The 12,183-nt window shown below is 42.6% G+C and overlaps 1 protein-coding gene across 8 annotated transcripts in view; it reads right to left on the bottom strand.

The window, feature by feature from the left end:
* Window positions 1-12,183, bottom strand: part of LIMS1 (LIM zinc finger domain containing 1) — a 143,028-nt gene that overhangs the window by 28,591 nt on the left and 102,254 nt on the right. The window contains exon 1 of one of the 8 annotated variants that reach the window (XM_059688344.1): window positions 5,845-5,991. The exons of 6 other annotated variants lie outside the window; for them this stretch is intronic. The gene's annotated coding sequence lies outside the window, so the exon portion shown is untranslated. Of the gene's footprint in view, window positions 1-5,844; window positions 5,992-12,183 lie in introns of those variants that run through there. One more of the 8 variants, XM_059688345.1, reaches the window with a different exon arrangement.

The raw sequence follows: 12,183 nt of genomic DNA, 5'->3' as shown, positions 1-12,183 counted from the left end.
GGTCCCCTACTAATAAAATCACAATCATATTATAATATCAATTTTAAAACACTTGAGAACACACTATAGGGACACCACCACACTTTGCAGATGGGGAAAGTAAAACCAGGCAGTCAAATGAGCACTGATGGTGAGCCCAAGGTGTTGGTAACTTCCTCGCCAACCATTCCACTATACCTGGAAACACACAGGACGCATTCAATAAGTGGTCCCAAGTTCCACCTAACCATTGTGCAGTTTGCAAGAAGAGGATATAATAAGGCATATAATCAGACAATTAGTTATTCTCTAATGGCTTCCCTGAATTTCACATAAAGAACTGTTTTGTTTCTGAAAGGCCTCCAAGTGAAGAAGGTCCCCTAAAACAGGCTAAGCTAAGCCACTCTTTGTAATTTGGTAAGTTTATTTTCAGATGCCCACTCAGAGCACAAGTTGCACCTGTGTGTCTGGTCCCCTGGTGCAGCTTCTGACCATCTGATCAAGTTCCTGCCAACGTTCTGAATCTTCACCACTACTCTGTGAGACAGGTGGAGGGAGAGTCTCCATTTCACAGACAGATTAAGGCCTTGTTTTGCTGTTTGTTTAACAAATGTCTTCACACATAACCTTGTTTCACTTTCACTCCACCCCAATGGAAGACAACTTTGCCTTTCTCCCCCAAATGCTTCAAAGAACAGTATTCCTATTTTGTAGCTTTGCCATAACTTACTCAGTACCATGTTTATAACTTCATACCAATCACACTCAATTTAACTTCATAGGATTAAATGCAGAATTAACTCCCTCCCCACCGACCCCAGCCCCCCCAAAAAAAGGAGAAAGGGAGGAAGGGAGGCAGCCTCACTACTTGGCAAACCTTGCCTACACCTCACACTAAAATAAATTTTCTACTCTGTCATTTCAAAATTGTTGTGGGTTAGGAAGAAAAATATGTAAAATTCCCTTCTTCACCTGGCTTTGCCATAAGCCAGACAAACTGCGGGAGTTTTAGCAAAGCTCTAGAAAGGGCTGTGCTTCCTCCTTTCTCCTGACTAATCCACAGGTGTCCCAGGATGAAGCATGGTAAGCCCACACCTACCTGGATACTTCTTGGTACTGTTTTGAAGACGAAATAAGAAAAAGTATATAAAACCACTGTGAAAACCAGAAGATGCTACTCAAATATAAAGCATTATTATCTACAGTAATAAAAGCATAATATGCTAATTAGACTGGACATCCTTCCGGATGACCTTTCCTGACGAAGCCAGGGCTGCGAGGGAAGCCTGGGTCCCGGGTGCCAGAGGAAAGCCGGTGCTGGCAGCTGGGGGAAGGAAGGCCTATTCTTGCACAAATTTTGTGCCTCTAGTTAATTATAAACCCTTTCAAAAGATTCACCAAATTCTCAATGATTTTAATGGAATTTCAAAAAAGCTAGAAAATAAGACCATCCTGGAATGTCTTAATTCAGTGGTTCTCAAAATTTAGGGCCCACTGTGACCCTTTTAGATATTCAAAAGGTCCTTCTTTTCCAATCACATCTCTATGGAACACCACCTTTCCTTTGCAGATTTTATAGAAAACAATACGTTACAACAGGATGAATGCAGAAGCAGTTATGAGAAACTGTCTTTTATTAAGACAGAGGTTAATGATATTTGCAAAAATGTAACACAGTGCTATACTTCCCACCAAGTGTTTCTTGTTTTAAAAACACTTATTTTTGTCACTAAAAATTAATATTAATGTTTATTAATATTATTGCACAAGATTACTATTTAAAAATATTTTATTGATTTTTCACAGAGAGGAAGGGAGAGAGATAGAGAGCTAGAAACATCGATGAGAGAGAAACATCGATCAGCTGCCTCCTGCACATCTCCTACTGGGGATGTGCCCGCAACCCAGGCACATGCCCTTGACCGGAATCAAACCTGGGACCTTTCAGTCCGCAGGCCGACGCTCTATCCACTAAGCCAAACCTGTTTCAGCTGGTTTTTTTTAGAGAGAGAAACTTTAATGTGAGAGTGGAACATCAATTGGCTGTCTCCTGCGTGTCCCCTACCAGAGATCCCTGACAGGGAATCAAACCAGCAACCTTTCGGTGCATAGGACGATGTCCAACAAACTTCACCACACTGGCCAGGGCTGAAATTGATGTTTTAAGTGAACTAATAAATACTTAAGATATTTATTTTCTGATACAGTAAAACAAAATCTCAAGGGTCAAGGTCAAAATGTTTGTCATTGATGTATGTACTATAGGAAAGCAATTTTCAACCAGTGTGCTACAAGAATTTGAAACATGCAGTACCTAACTAGTTAGTCAGGGGCACTGATCTCTTTTCCCTTATATTATCAAATAAACCCTAGCTGGTTTGGCTTAGTGGGTAGAACGCTGGCCTGTGGACCAAAGGGTCCTGGGTTCAATTCCAGTTGCAGGCACCTCCCTGGCCTTGGCCCTGGTGGAGGCACATGCAGGAGGCAACCAATCTATGTGTTTCTTTCACATTGATATTTCTCTCTGTCTTTCCCTCTCTCTAAAAATCAATGGAAATATATCCTCTGGTGAGGATTAAATCTATATACATAAAACCCTAATATGCAAATAGACCAAACAGTAGAACAACTGAACAACTGAACAACCAGTGACTATGATGTGTGCTGACCACCATGGGGCACGTGTGGAATATGGCGGACGTTGGCATCAGGCAGCAGAGTGGTGGAACATGGTGGGCATTGGCCGCGGTGGAATGGTGGAGCAGGTGAGAGGGACGCCAGACCAAGGCAGGATGCTGATTGCTGTCATCGGGGCGAGCCTCTGGTGGTTACTGAAAATTCTTTGCTCCCATGCACCGTGGTCCTGCTGAGGGCTTGCACCCACTGCTGGCACCAGCCCTGCTTACAGCTCCCGGCCCCAGCCCCAATTGCCCCTCAGAGCTTCTCCACCTCCCCCTGCTCCTGAGGGGCGATTGGGGCCAGCAGCAGTCTCTTGCACCAACTGCTCTGCCTGCCCCTGCAACCGGCTCCAGAGCCACTGCTCACATCTGCTGCTGGCACCCAGCACCAGTCCCGATTGCTCGGCACCATCAGCGGGTGTGAGTGGCGGCTGCCAGCCCCAATCACACCTGAGGGCTTCTCCACCTCCCCCTGCTCCTGAGGGTGATAGGAGCAGCAGCTGCTGCTCACACCTGCTGATGGTGCCAGCCCCAATTGCTCCATGCCGTCAGCAGGTGTAAGTGGGGTCAGTGCCATCAGCATGTGGGAATAGCAGTGGTGGGAGCAGGGCTGCCAGCAGACAGGGGACTGGGGGCGCGGAGGATGGGCTGAGACCAGCCTCTGTGCCCACTGCAGCCTCGCGGCCCACAGCTCCTTTCAAGGTGCACGAATTTGTGCACTGGGTCCTAGTAAATAAATAAAAGATTATCAAATAAAAATAAGACTACAGCCAGCACAACAATAGCTGTCCAAAGTGAAGGAATCAAAATTATACCTATGTTTTTGTCAGACTGACAAAATTTGGTTGGCACACAATTTTAGTAATTAGTTAATATGTGTCATGAGATGAAAAAGGTTGAAAATTGCTGTTTACATTCAAGTTAAAATACTCAAATAGTTAGAATTAGAAAATAGGTAGAAACATTATAAAAAGAAGCATATAGTGGTTTGTTTGCTTTTACCACAGGAAAAATAAACTAGTTTTAGAAATAATGTAATATATATATTTAAGTATTCCTTTTCATTAAAATAAGGAAAAGAAACAGTACATTAGACGAAATTTTCAGGAAAAAAATTCCAATAATCTCACTAACCTACTAAACTCTTTACATTTCCCTTTTCTTTCTGACTTTGATCCTCTGGCACTATGTTTTTGTTTGATTGCTTATTTAATGGACTATTTTTTAGAGCAGTTTTAGGTTCACAGAAAAACTGAGTGGAAGGAACAGCGATTCCCCATATGGCCCCTGACCCACACATGCACAGCTCCCCCATCACCAACATCCCACATCCAAGTGGCACATTTGTTATAATGGATGAATCTACATTGACATATGTACTTTTTAAAGAGTTGACTTTTAGATTTAATAAACATAATAAAAGTTACTTTTTTAAAGTCATGAATGATATACTGTCATTTGGTTAGCTATAATAAATTAATTCCTCAGAAAATTTTTCAACACAAGTGTTGATGGCAATGAATATATACACCGGGCAGATTCTCTCTCTCTCTCTCTCTCTCTCTCTCTCTCTCTCTCTCCATATATATATATAAAATTTTTTTCTATTGATTTTTAGAGAGCCTGGAAGGGAAGGAGGGCGGGGCAGGGGTGTGGGGGGAGGAGAGAGAGAGAGAGAGAGAGAGAGAGAGAGAGAGAGAGAGAGAGAAACATTGATGTGAGAAAGACACATAGATTGCTTGCCTCACTCACAGGGCCAAGATCGAACTCATGACTGTTTGGTGCACAACTGAGGCTATATTACCACTTAGCCACACCGGCCAGGGCTATAGATATATGTTTATTACATATATATGTATGTATATGCCTTTAGTATGGAATCTTCATAACTAACTGTCTAGTCACAGCTGTTTCAGCTGATCTATTTCCAAAAATCAGGCACACACAGAAAGCTTAACATCATAAAGTTTTCCATTATTTAAGTGCCTCACTTACCAAAGTATATGTGAAACAAATTTCCTGGTGTTAAAATGCAAAAAAATGTATAAATCCAAAAAGCATCTTGAGAGTTCACCAAGCATTTTAGTTACAGTATAATTATAACTGCCCAATTATGCTTAAAAAGAACTCTTTATGAGTTGTGAAAATGACATCTGTTGCAATACCACACAGAATGAATTCATGGAAATAGAAAATCAGGTCAGTCAAATCTTCCTTACCTCTCAAATGACTAATTGGGAATTTGCAATAATTCCAAGATTACAATTTGTATAAGGTTAAACAATCTTGCATGAGTTGGTCTAAATACTACTCCATACTATTTAAAAAAAAAAAACTGTTTGCTAAAACCCACTTAATAATATGCACTAGACAAACTTCTAGGGTTAACTGCATGATACATATGTATTTGCAAGTTACACAACATCCTTTTTTATTCCTTCAATTCCCCTAGAGCAGTGGTTCTCAACCTGTGGGTCGCCACCCCTTTGGGGGTTGAACGACCCTTTCACAGGGGTCGCCTAAGACCATCGGAAAACACATATATAATTACATATTGTTTTTGTGATTAATCACTCTGCTTTAATTATGTTCAATTTGTAACAATGAAAATATATCCTACATATCAGATATTTACATTACGATTCATAACAGTAGCAAAATTAGTGATGAAGTAACAACGAAAATAATTTTATGGTTGGGGGTCACCACAACATGAGGAACTGTATTAAAGGGTTGTGGCATTAGGAAGGTTGAGAACCACTACCCTAGAGACAGTATTAAGAAACCCACTTAGCATACTTTAAATTGATTGTTAAACATAACAAAAGTCTGTATTTTTATCAGCAGCCTGTAACTCATTTTTCAATTTCCTAACCCGTCCCTTATCTGTGGGGAGTTTTAGAGTATAAAAATTTTCTATTATAATTCTATCAGTGAAAACCATTAGACCTCTCTCTTGGACTACACAGTCAGGTGTACTATTATCAGGAGCCTGCTGAAGACAAAGCTATCACTACTATGACTTTAACGGTAGCATTTTCCTTCACATCTGCACTTCAGCCAGCACAAGTGTACATGACCAGGCAGCCCAGCTGCCTGCTGGAGCCTGCTGCCCCACCCTGGCAGCCCCTGCTCAGAGCCCACGTATTCATCTGGAAGAAGGAACTCTGGGAAAGGAGACACTCACAATTTCGCATAAAAGTCACAGAACTCCTTGTAGACTTTGACATCACTCTGCCTGCGCTGCAGTTTGGATACAGCCCTTTCGTCTTCATTGCCATTAGCCTGGCGGACACTGCTCAGGGCTGTCTGGGGGATTTCTTCCTTTTTTGGGATTTCAGAGGGGTGGTGCACCCTACTCGGGAACGCCATCATGGGTGCTCTGGAGCTTGGAGCCCAGGGCAGAGAGCAGCGGGACAGGAGACCAGAGAAACAATGTCCAGGCCTCCCCTTCTTCCGTGCCAGGGTCACTCCCACTGTCCTCACACACGTCAGCCCCAGGCTTGCTGACCTTCACATTAAGAGCTCCAGCAATAAAGAAAGTCCTGACTTACAGAGGCATTTTGGAAGCTCTAGAAAACATCACAAAAAAATAGCAACGCAGTCTTTGCTGAACAGCTTCCAATGGGCTGTAATCTCTGCTACAGGAAGAGAGGGCTGTCTGGCAGGCCTCCAGAGAAAGAAATAGCCATGTACGCTGCTGGCTGCTGCTGGGCTTCAACAACACTAACGCTGTGCTTCTCAGCCTGGGTGAGCATAAGCCTCTCCTGGAGAGCATGTCATCCCCCACTCCTAAAATTCTGTTTCCGATAAGCTCCTGGTGAGATGGCACTGCTGGCACACTCCGAGGAGCATCCCGATGCCCAGGCCATACTTGCAGATGCCCTGTGTTCCTTCCCCAGGATTCTGAATTAGTGCAATAAAGAGCTATGTTTAACTTATTCTCCTCACAAGTGGCACATACTAAGAGTTCAATAATGTATTCAGTGAATGGATGTATGCAAGAGTTAATAGGAGCTGGAATTTAGTTAGAACTCTTTGTATCTGATTCCCAGCTAATCCTGTAAGTTAGGTGAGCTAATATTTTTTGGTCTTTATCACGAATAAGGATGCCACTGGCATGTCTTATTACACCGTATTACAGGTCTTGTAATGATGTCAGCAGAGAAGATGATGATGATGTAGAACTGTCAGGTTCTTATTTGTTTGTTTGCCTTACAATATTCTTTACAGTCCTTAATTTGTATTAGGTCCAGTGATTGTAAATCATGTTCATTTTCCTGCCAGAAACACCATCAGATCCAAAATATTCTGGGGGAGAGATAGAAACCATAGCAGGTAGGACCTAGGACCCTTGCTGAGTGCCCCAACAGCCTGGTTTCTGATGTTAGCTGACCGCTCTGGGTCCCACAAAGAGTGCTGCAGAGCTTCAGATTCCATCCCAAACCAATTCCATGGTTCCAGCCCAAACCAATTCCACTGCTCAGGGCTGTCTGGGGGATTTCTTCCTTTTTTGAGATTTCTGGGGGATTACCTGCTATGTCCTACTGTAATCTGGGGGATTACAGTAGGGTGCACCACCCCTCTGAAATCCCATGGTTCCAGCCCAAACCAATTCCACTGATACAACACATAGCCAGAGGTAAATAACGTTTTTAGACCTATCATACAAAAATAAACTGCAGTTAATCCCGGGAACTTGAATACTTAAAGTCGGGATATAATCATGAGCATTGCCAAATTTAAAAATCAACTTTTTAATAACTGGTATTTCTAAATTAAAATTTTCTCAAATAGCAACTACTGAATTATGTACATCACTACCAAATATTTCATCTATGTGATTTTTAAAACCCAAGGTGAACATGTTGAGCAAATGCCATTAAAACACAGGACTCTAGCCCTAACCGGTTTGGCTCAGTGGATAGAGCGTCGGCCTGCAGACTGAAAGGTCCCAGGTTGGATTCCAGTCAAGGGCATGTACCTTGGTTGTGGGCACATCCCCAGTAGGAGGTATGCAGGAGGCAGCTGATCGATGTTTCTCTCTCATCGATGTTTCTAACTCTCTATCCCTCTCCCTTCCTCTCTGTAAAAAATCAATAAAATATATTCTTTAAAAAAAACACACACAAAAAAACAAAACCAGGGGACTCTAATATAGGAACAAGGCTGTTACATGTTGTAGCCATTCCAGAGAGATGGCTAAACCAAACACTTGGCAATAACCTAACTAACAGCATGAAGCACCTCTAATGTCAATCAAAGGCTTCCATGAATGCTGGGGTATTCAAATTGTTGAGATGGCTTGGTTAAATTACCAATGGTAAAATAAATTACTTTCACTGTGATTCTCAATCCCACTTACATGGAAAATTTAATCTGATTTTTCCTTGTTACTAAAAACAAAACAATCATAACATGCAAGTAAAGATAATGGAGCTGGAAAGTTCTTTCCTGTTTCCCAGCTTCCTGGGCAAATGCAGTTTTCTTTTTACAGAAGGTGAGGAAATAGACAAAAGCGGGTGAGAAAAGGATATGGAGTTGCAATGAATATGACATCTTGCTCTGTCTGTTCAAATTGTTTCCTAATTCCTGATTGCACAAGCAAAAAGTAAGTATTCATTACAACAGGGGCGAGACAGTGAGAGTGAAATAACGTGCACAGCTCAAATTTAAAATGAAGAAAACTGAATTCCACTGGCATTGCTTTTCAGGATCATGATCAAAGCAAGGAAGAGCCTTTTGGGCCCCATTAGAGTATATTAGAAATAACTGAAGAGACTAAGTGAAAAACTTTAGCACCTAACACAAATGAAGAGGGAGTGAATGATCCCTATACACTATCAACTGCCCTTTTCAGCTCCATCTCATCCCAAATACTCAGACCAATCCAGCAGTGACAAGGAGGCTGTGATCAGAAAAGGCGATTTGCCATCTTCATTGTAACACCCTTTCAAAGGAAACTCACCTAAAGTTAGACTATTTTTAGTGTTGGAGACAGAAGAGTTCTAGCACCCCAACCTTTGTGGTATTTTAAGAAATGTTCATACCCCTCATAAAAAATGAGTGAATATTTCAATTTCAGGATGAAATATTTCAGTATGTAAACTAGAAGGCACACTTTTAGTCCTAAAACCAACAATTAAAACACAGTGTTTCTATTCTCCATGCAACTGTTTTTATTCAGGTACATTCTGAATCATGTGCAGAGAAAACTTAACAAGAGTTCAAGGCTTGTGACCCCTGCCGTCCACACAACACAGCAGACCTGACTGAATGCAACTAGCTGCCTGCCTCAAGGGCAGAAAGACATTCTCATCACAAAAGGGACCCACCATAGGCAGGTACAACACTAGGCTAAGAAAGCAGCAGAACGTGTAGCAGAAAAGCCCAAATCATCAATAGCAGAAAACTAACGAAGAATTTGAACAATGGGGCAGCCCCTGTTTTGCAAGCCTCAAGTGTGTAAAATATGAGCTCATAGGACCATCATTTTGTTTGATGTTTAATTTCCCCACCTCCTTCAGCCCAAAAGTAATTTACTGCAGAAAATTTATAAAAGTCAGAGAAGACTCACTGATATTTCTGCCAACTATAGATAAGCACTTTAACATTTGATCACTATTTTAAAAAATATATGATTTTAAATAAAAACAGGATTGTTGCAAGGTGACTGCTCAGAATTACTTTTAATATTATGATGATCAAACATCCCTAGTACTGGGTGATACATCCAAAAAAACATGTGGACAAGTGCTGGTGAGCTGCTTCCTTCTGCAGGAGCTCAGACAAATTCCATGGAGCTCATGGACTTCAGAGGACTTCCTCCTCCAAGTAAAGGCAACTAATTTAACTACCATCACTACAGTGTGAAATCTATAAGCTCTCTCACAAATTTTCTCTCACTGAATCCCCATCCCATGGTCACTCAAATAAGCAGTATTTGGTCAACTGAAAAAACATTCTGAAAATTATCTTTCATAGATTGTTCAACTTTTCAATTTTTAAACATCTTTACTGGCAAATGTCTCTGTAGCAGCTCCTGTTATTCAAATAATTTCTTTCTGGCATTTGTATTGTGACCTATTAACACATATTCTCACCCCTAAACGTCTTTTCAAAAAGATATATTGTGTCCTGACCAAATAGACAAGTTTAAGAAAGACTTGTATTTCAAATATACAACAGTATTATTAGCTAAAGACTGTTGACTTAAGAGAATGCCCACAGGGAAACTCTTCTAGTGTATCCGTGAGCTCCTCAGACACTGTGGTGGCTGCCAGCACCAAGTTTTCTGGCTCTAATTATATCCTTAATTTAGTTCTGACTCAGCTAGGAACAGCTCACTGAGCTCTGACCTTCAGCTAAATTGGTAGGGGAAGTCAGGAGTTTTTATTTCTTGACTAAGTTTAACGTGAGATCTACTTTCCTCAATGATAAGGTAAACGAAAACGAGAATTTCAGTATGGAAGGACAGAAAAAACATTTTACTCAAGTCAAGTAAAAACAATCCTTTCAAATTTAAACCTACATATATTTCATTCCCACTTGTTTTCTTTTTAACATAGGACATGCTTTCATGTATATGTTACTGTATTAAGCAACATTTGAAAATATTGGACAGGATTAAGCAGAACTGAAATTTGTATTTTGCTAACTTTTAAAAAGTTCCTCCTCCTCTTTCATTAACTTCAAACTTCACTAAGTGTATATAGAAAGTCAAGGAATTATTTTAGCTACCATGACTTAGTTTTTCCCATATGTGTGACCTCAAGCAGTGAAAATGAGAGGAGGCCACAGGAGGCCTGCTACCTATGGCTGTCAGTATAATAGTGTCCAGCACACCCCAAGTCTTCAGTTTCTTCCATGTGTCTTTTGCATGTTTCTCCTCAGCCCTTCTCTCTTCCCATTGAGCTTACCATCTTCTGTCACAGAAGGAAATTGGGTTTTTGAAAGCAGTTTATAGGGTTAGGTGGGAAACTCTTCGTTCAATTCCTTTAGCTCTTCTCAAGAAGCCATATTCTAAAAAATCTGGCAATCCTATATAATAAAAGCTGCTGGGGTCCAACCCCAGCGGGTCCAGGGGTCCCCAAAGGTGTGGACGGAGTCGGCGAAGAAGGAAGGAGACGGAGACAGTGTTCAGTTGATCAGCAGCCTAGCCAGGATCTACAGCCAGGATCTCCAGCCAAGTTCTGGTCTCGATCTCCAGAGAGGTTCTGCTTAGGATCTCCAGCCAGGTTCGGTCACCAGGTTCTAGTCAGGTTCTCTTGACATATTTCTGTAGTCAGGTTCAGTCCAGGATCCCCTGCCATGTTCTCTCGCCAGGCTCCGCCTCCAGGCTCCAAGGCCAGTCCCTGTCCAGGATCCTCCGGCATGCTCTCACCAGCGAAGTTCTTCTGTCCCTAGAGAACGTTCTGTGTAGGTTCTGTGCCTAGGCTCTGTCTCTCTTGGTCCTGTCTTCCAAGCCCTGTGTCCTTAGTTCTGTGTTCTGAGTTCTGTCTTCTGAATTCTGTGTTCTAAGTTCTGAGTGTTTCTGTCTTGTTACAACTGTATTTATACCAGTTGATTCAATCCTATCAATCTCTATTACAAAGGTTAGGGCGTTTCTTATCTCCATTCCTGGGAGAAAAGATTATGTAGTTTAAGCATGATTGTTCGTAGTTAAAGGGATTAATTACCCGCCTGGCACTTAGTTGAGGGGTTTTATTCCCTCCCTAACTTCAGGGGAAAATCCCTACCTGGGGATTCAACCTTTCTCGGAGAGGTGACCTTGGTTAAAACACAGCGCCAAGAAGGTGAGCAAACATATTAAGAACCGTATGCCATATATGCCAGGTCCCTTGAAACAGCAAGGATGGACCGGCTCCCGGCAAAAAGCCTAATCTGCAAATTGTCCCCTCGACCGAAGATCCACTGGGAGTTCAACAGCTCGACCAGTCGCTATGACATGCACTGACCACCAGGGGGCAGATGCTCCAACCGAGAGGTTAGTTTGCTGTGGGTGTTTGGTGGGCTGGACTGGAAAGGGAGATGTGAGGTGAGAGCCATCAGGAAGCTCCCAGAGTTTGGCCCGAGCCCCGGTTGCACAGCCCTCTGCAGCCTGTGGTGTTCCCAGTGCGCAATTTATAATCTTCAGAGCTGCTTCGTTTTATTTGTTAAGTTTCACTAACTACTCCAGGAGAGTGGGTAGCACCATTATGGGCGACAGGACAGGCACGCCTGCCCAAGGCCAAGGGGCAGCCTTGGGCTTGTGGTGACACAGCAGAGAGGGGGGCGGGGCTGAGTCAGAGAAATTGAGTTCAAAACTTGAAAGGAAGCGGGAGGCAGCGAGGAGTGGAGGGTGACAGCTGTGCAGGGGCCTAGAAAAGTTGCTGGGTCGGGGCAGCCGAGGAGTCCGGTGCCTCTCCCAAGGGACAGGCTCCACGTCCATCCCTCCGTCCCTCCCTCCTCCTCCTCCTCCTCCTCCTCTTGACCTGTCACCCCAGCTCTCCTTCAGGCCCTGTCTGGGCTGGCCTGCGCAGCTCCG

This window comes from Myotis daubentonii, chromosome 3 (assembly GCF_963259705.1).
Source record: "Myotis daubentonii chromosome 3, mMyoDau2.1, whole genome shotgun sequence".
NCBI classification, from domain to species: Eukaryota; Metazoa; Chordata; class Mammalia; order Chiroptera; family Vespertilionidae; genus Myotis; species Myotis daubentonii.
Note: the sequence above shows the minus strand (reverse complement) of the source record. Positions and strands in the feature narration are given on the sequence as shown.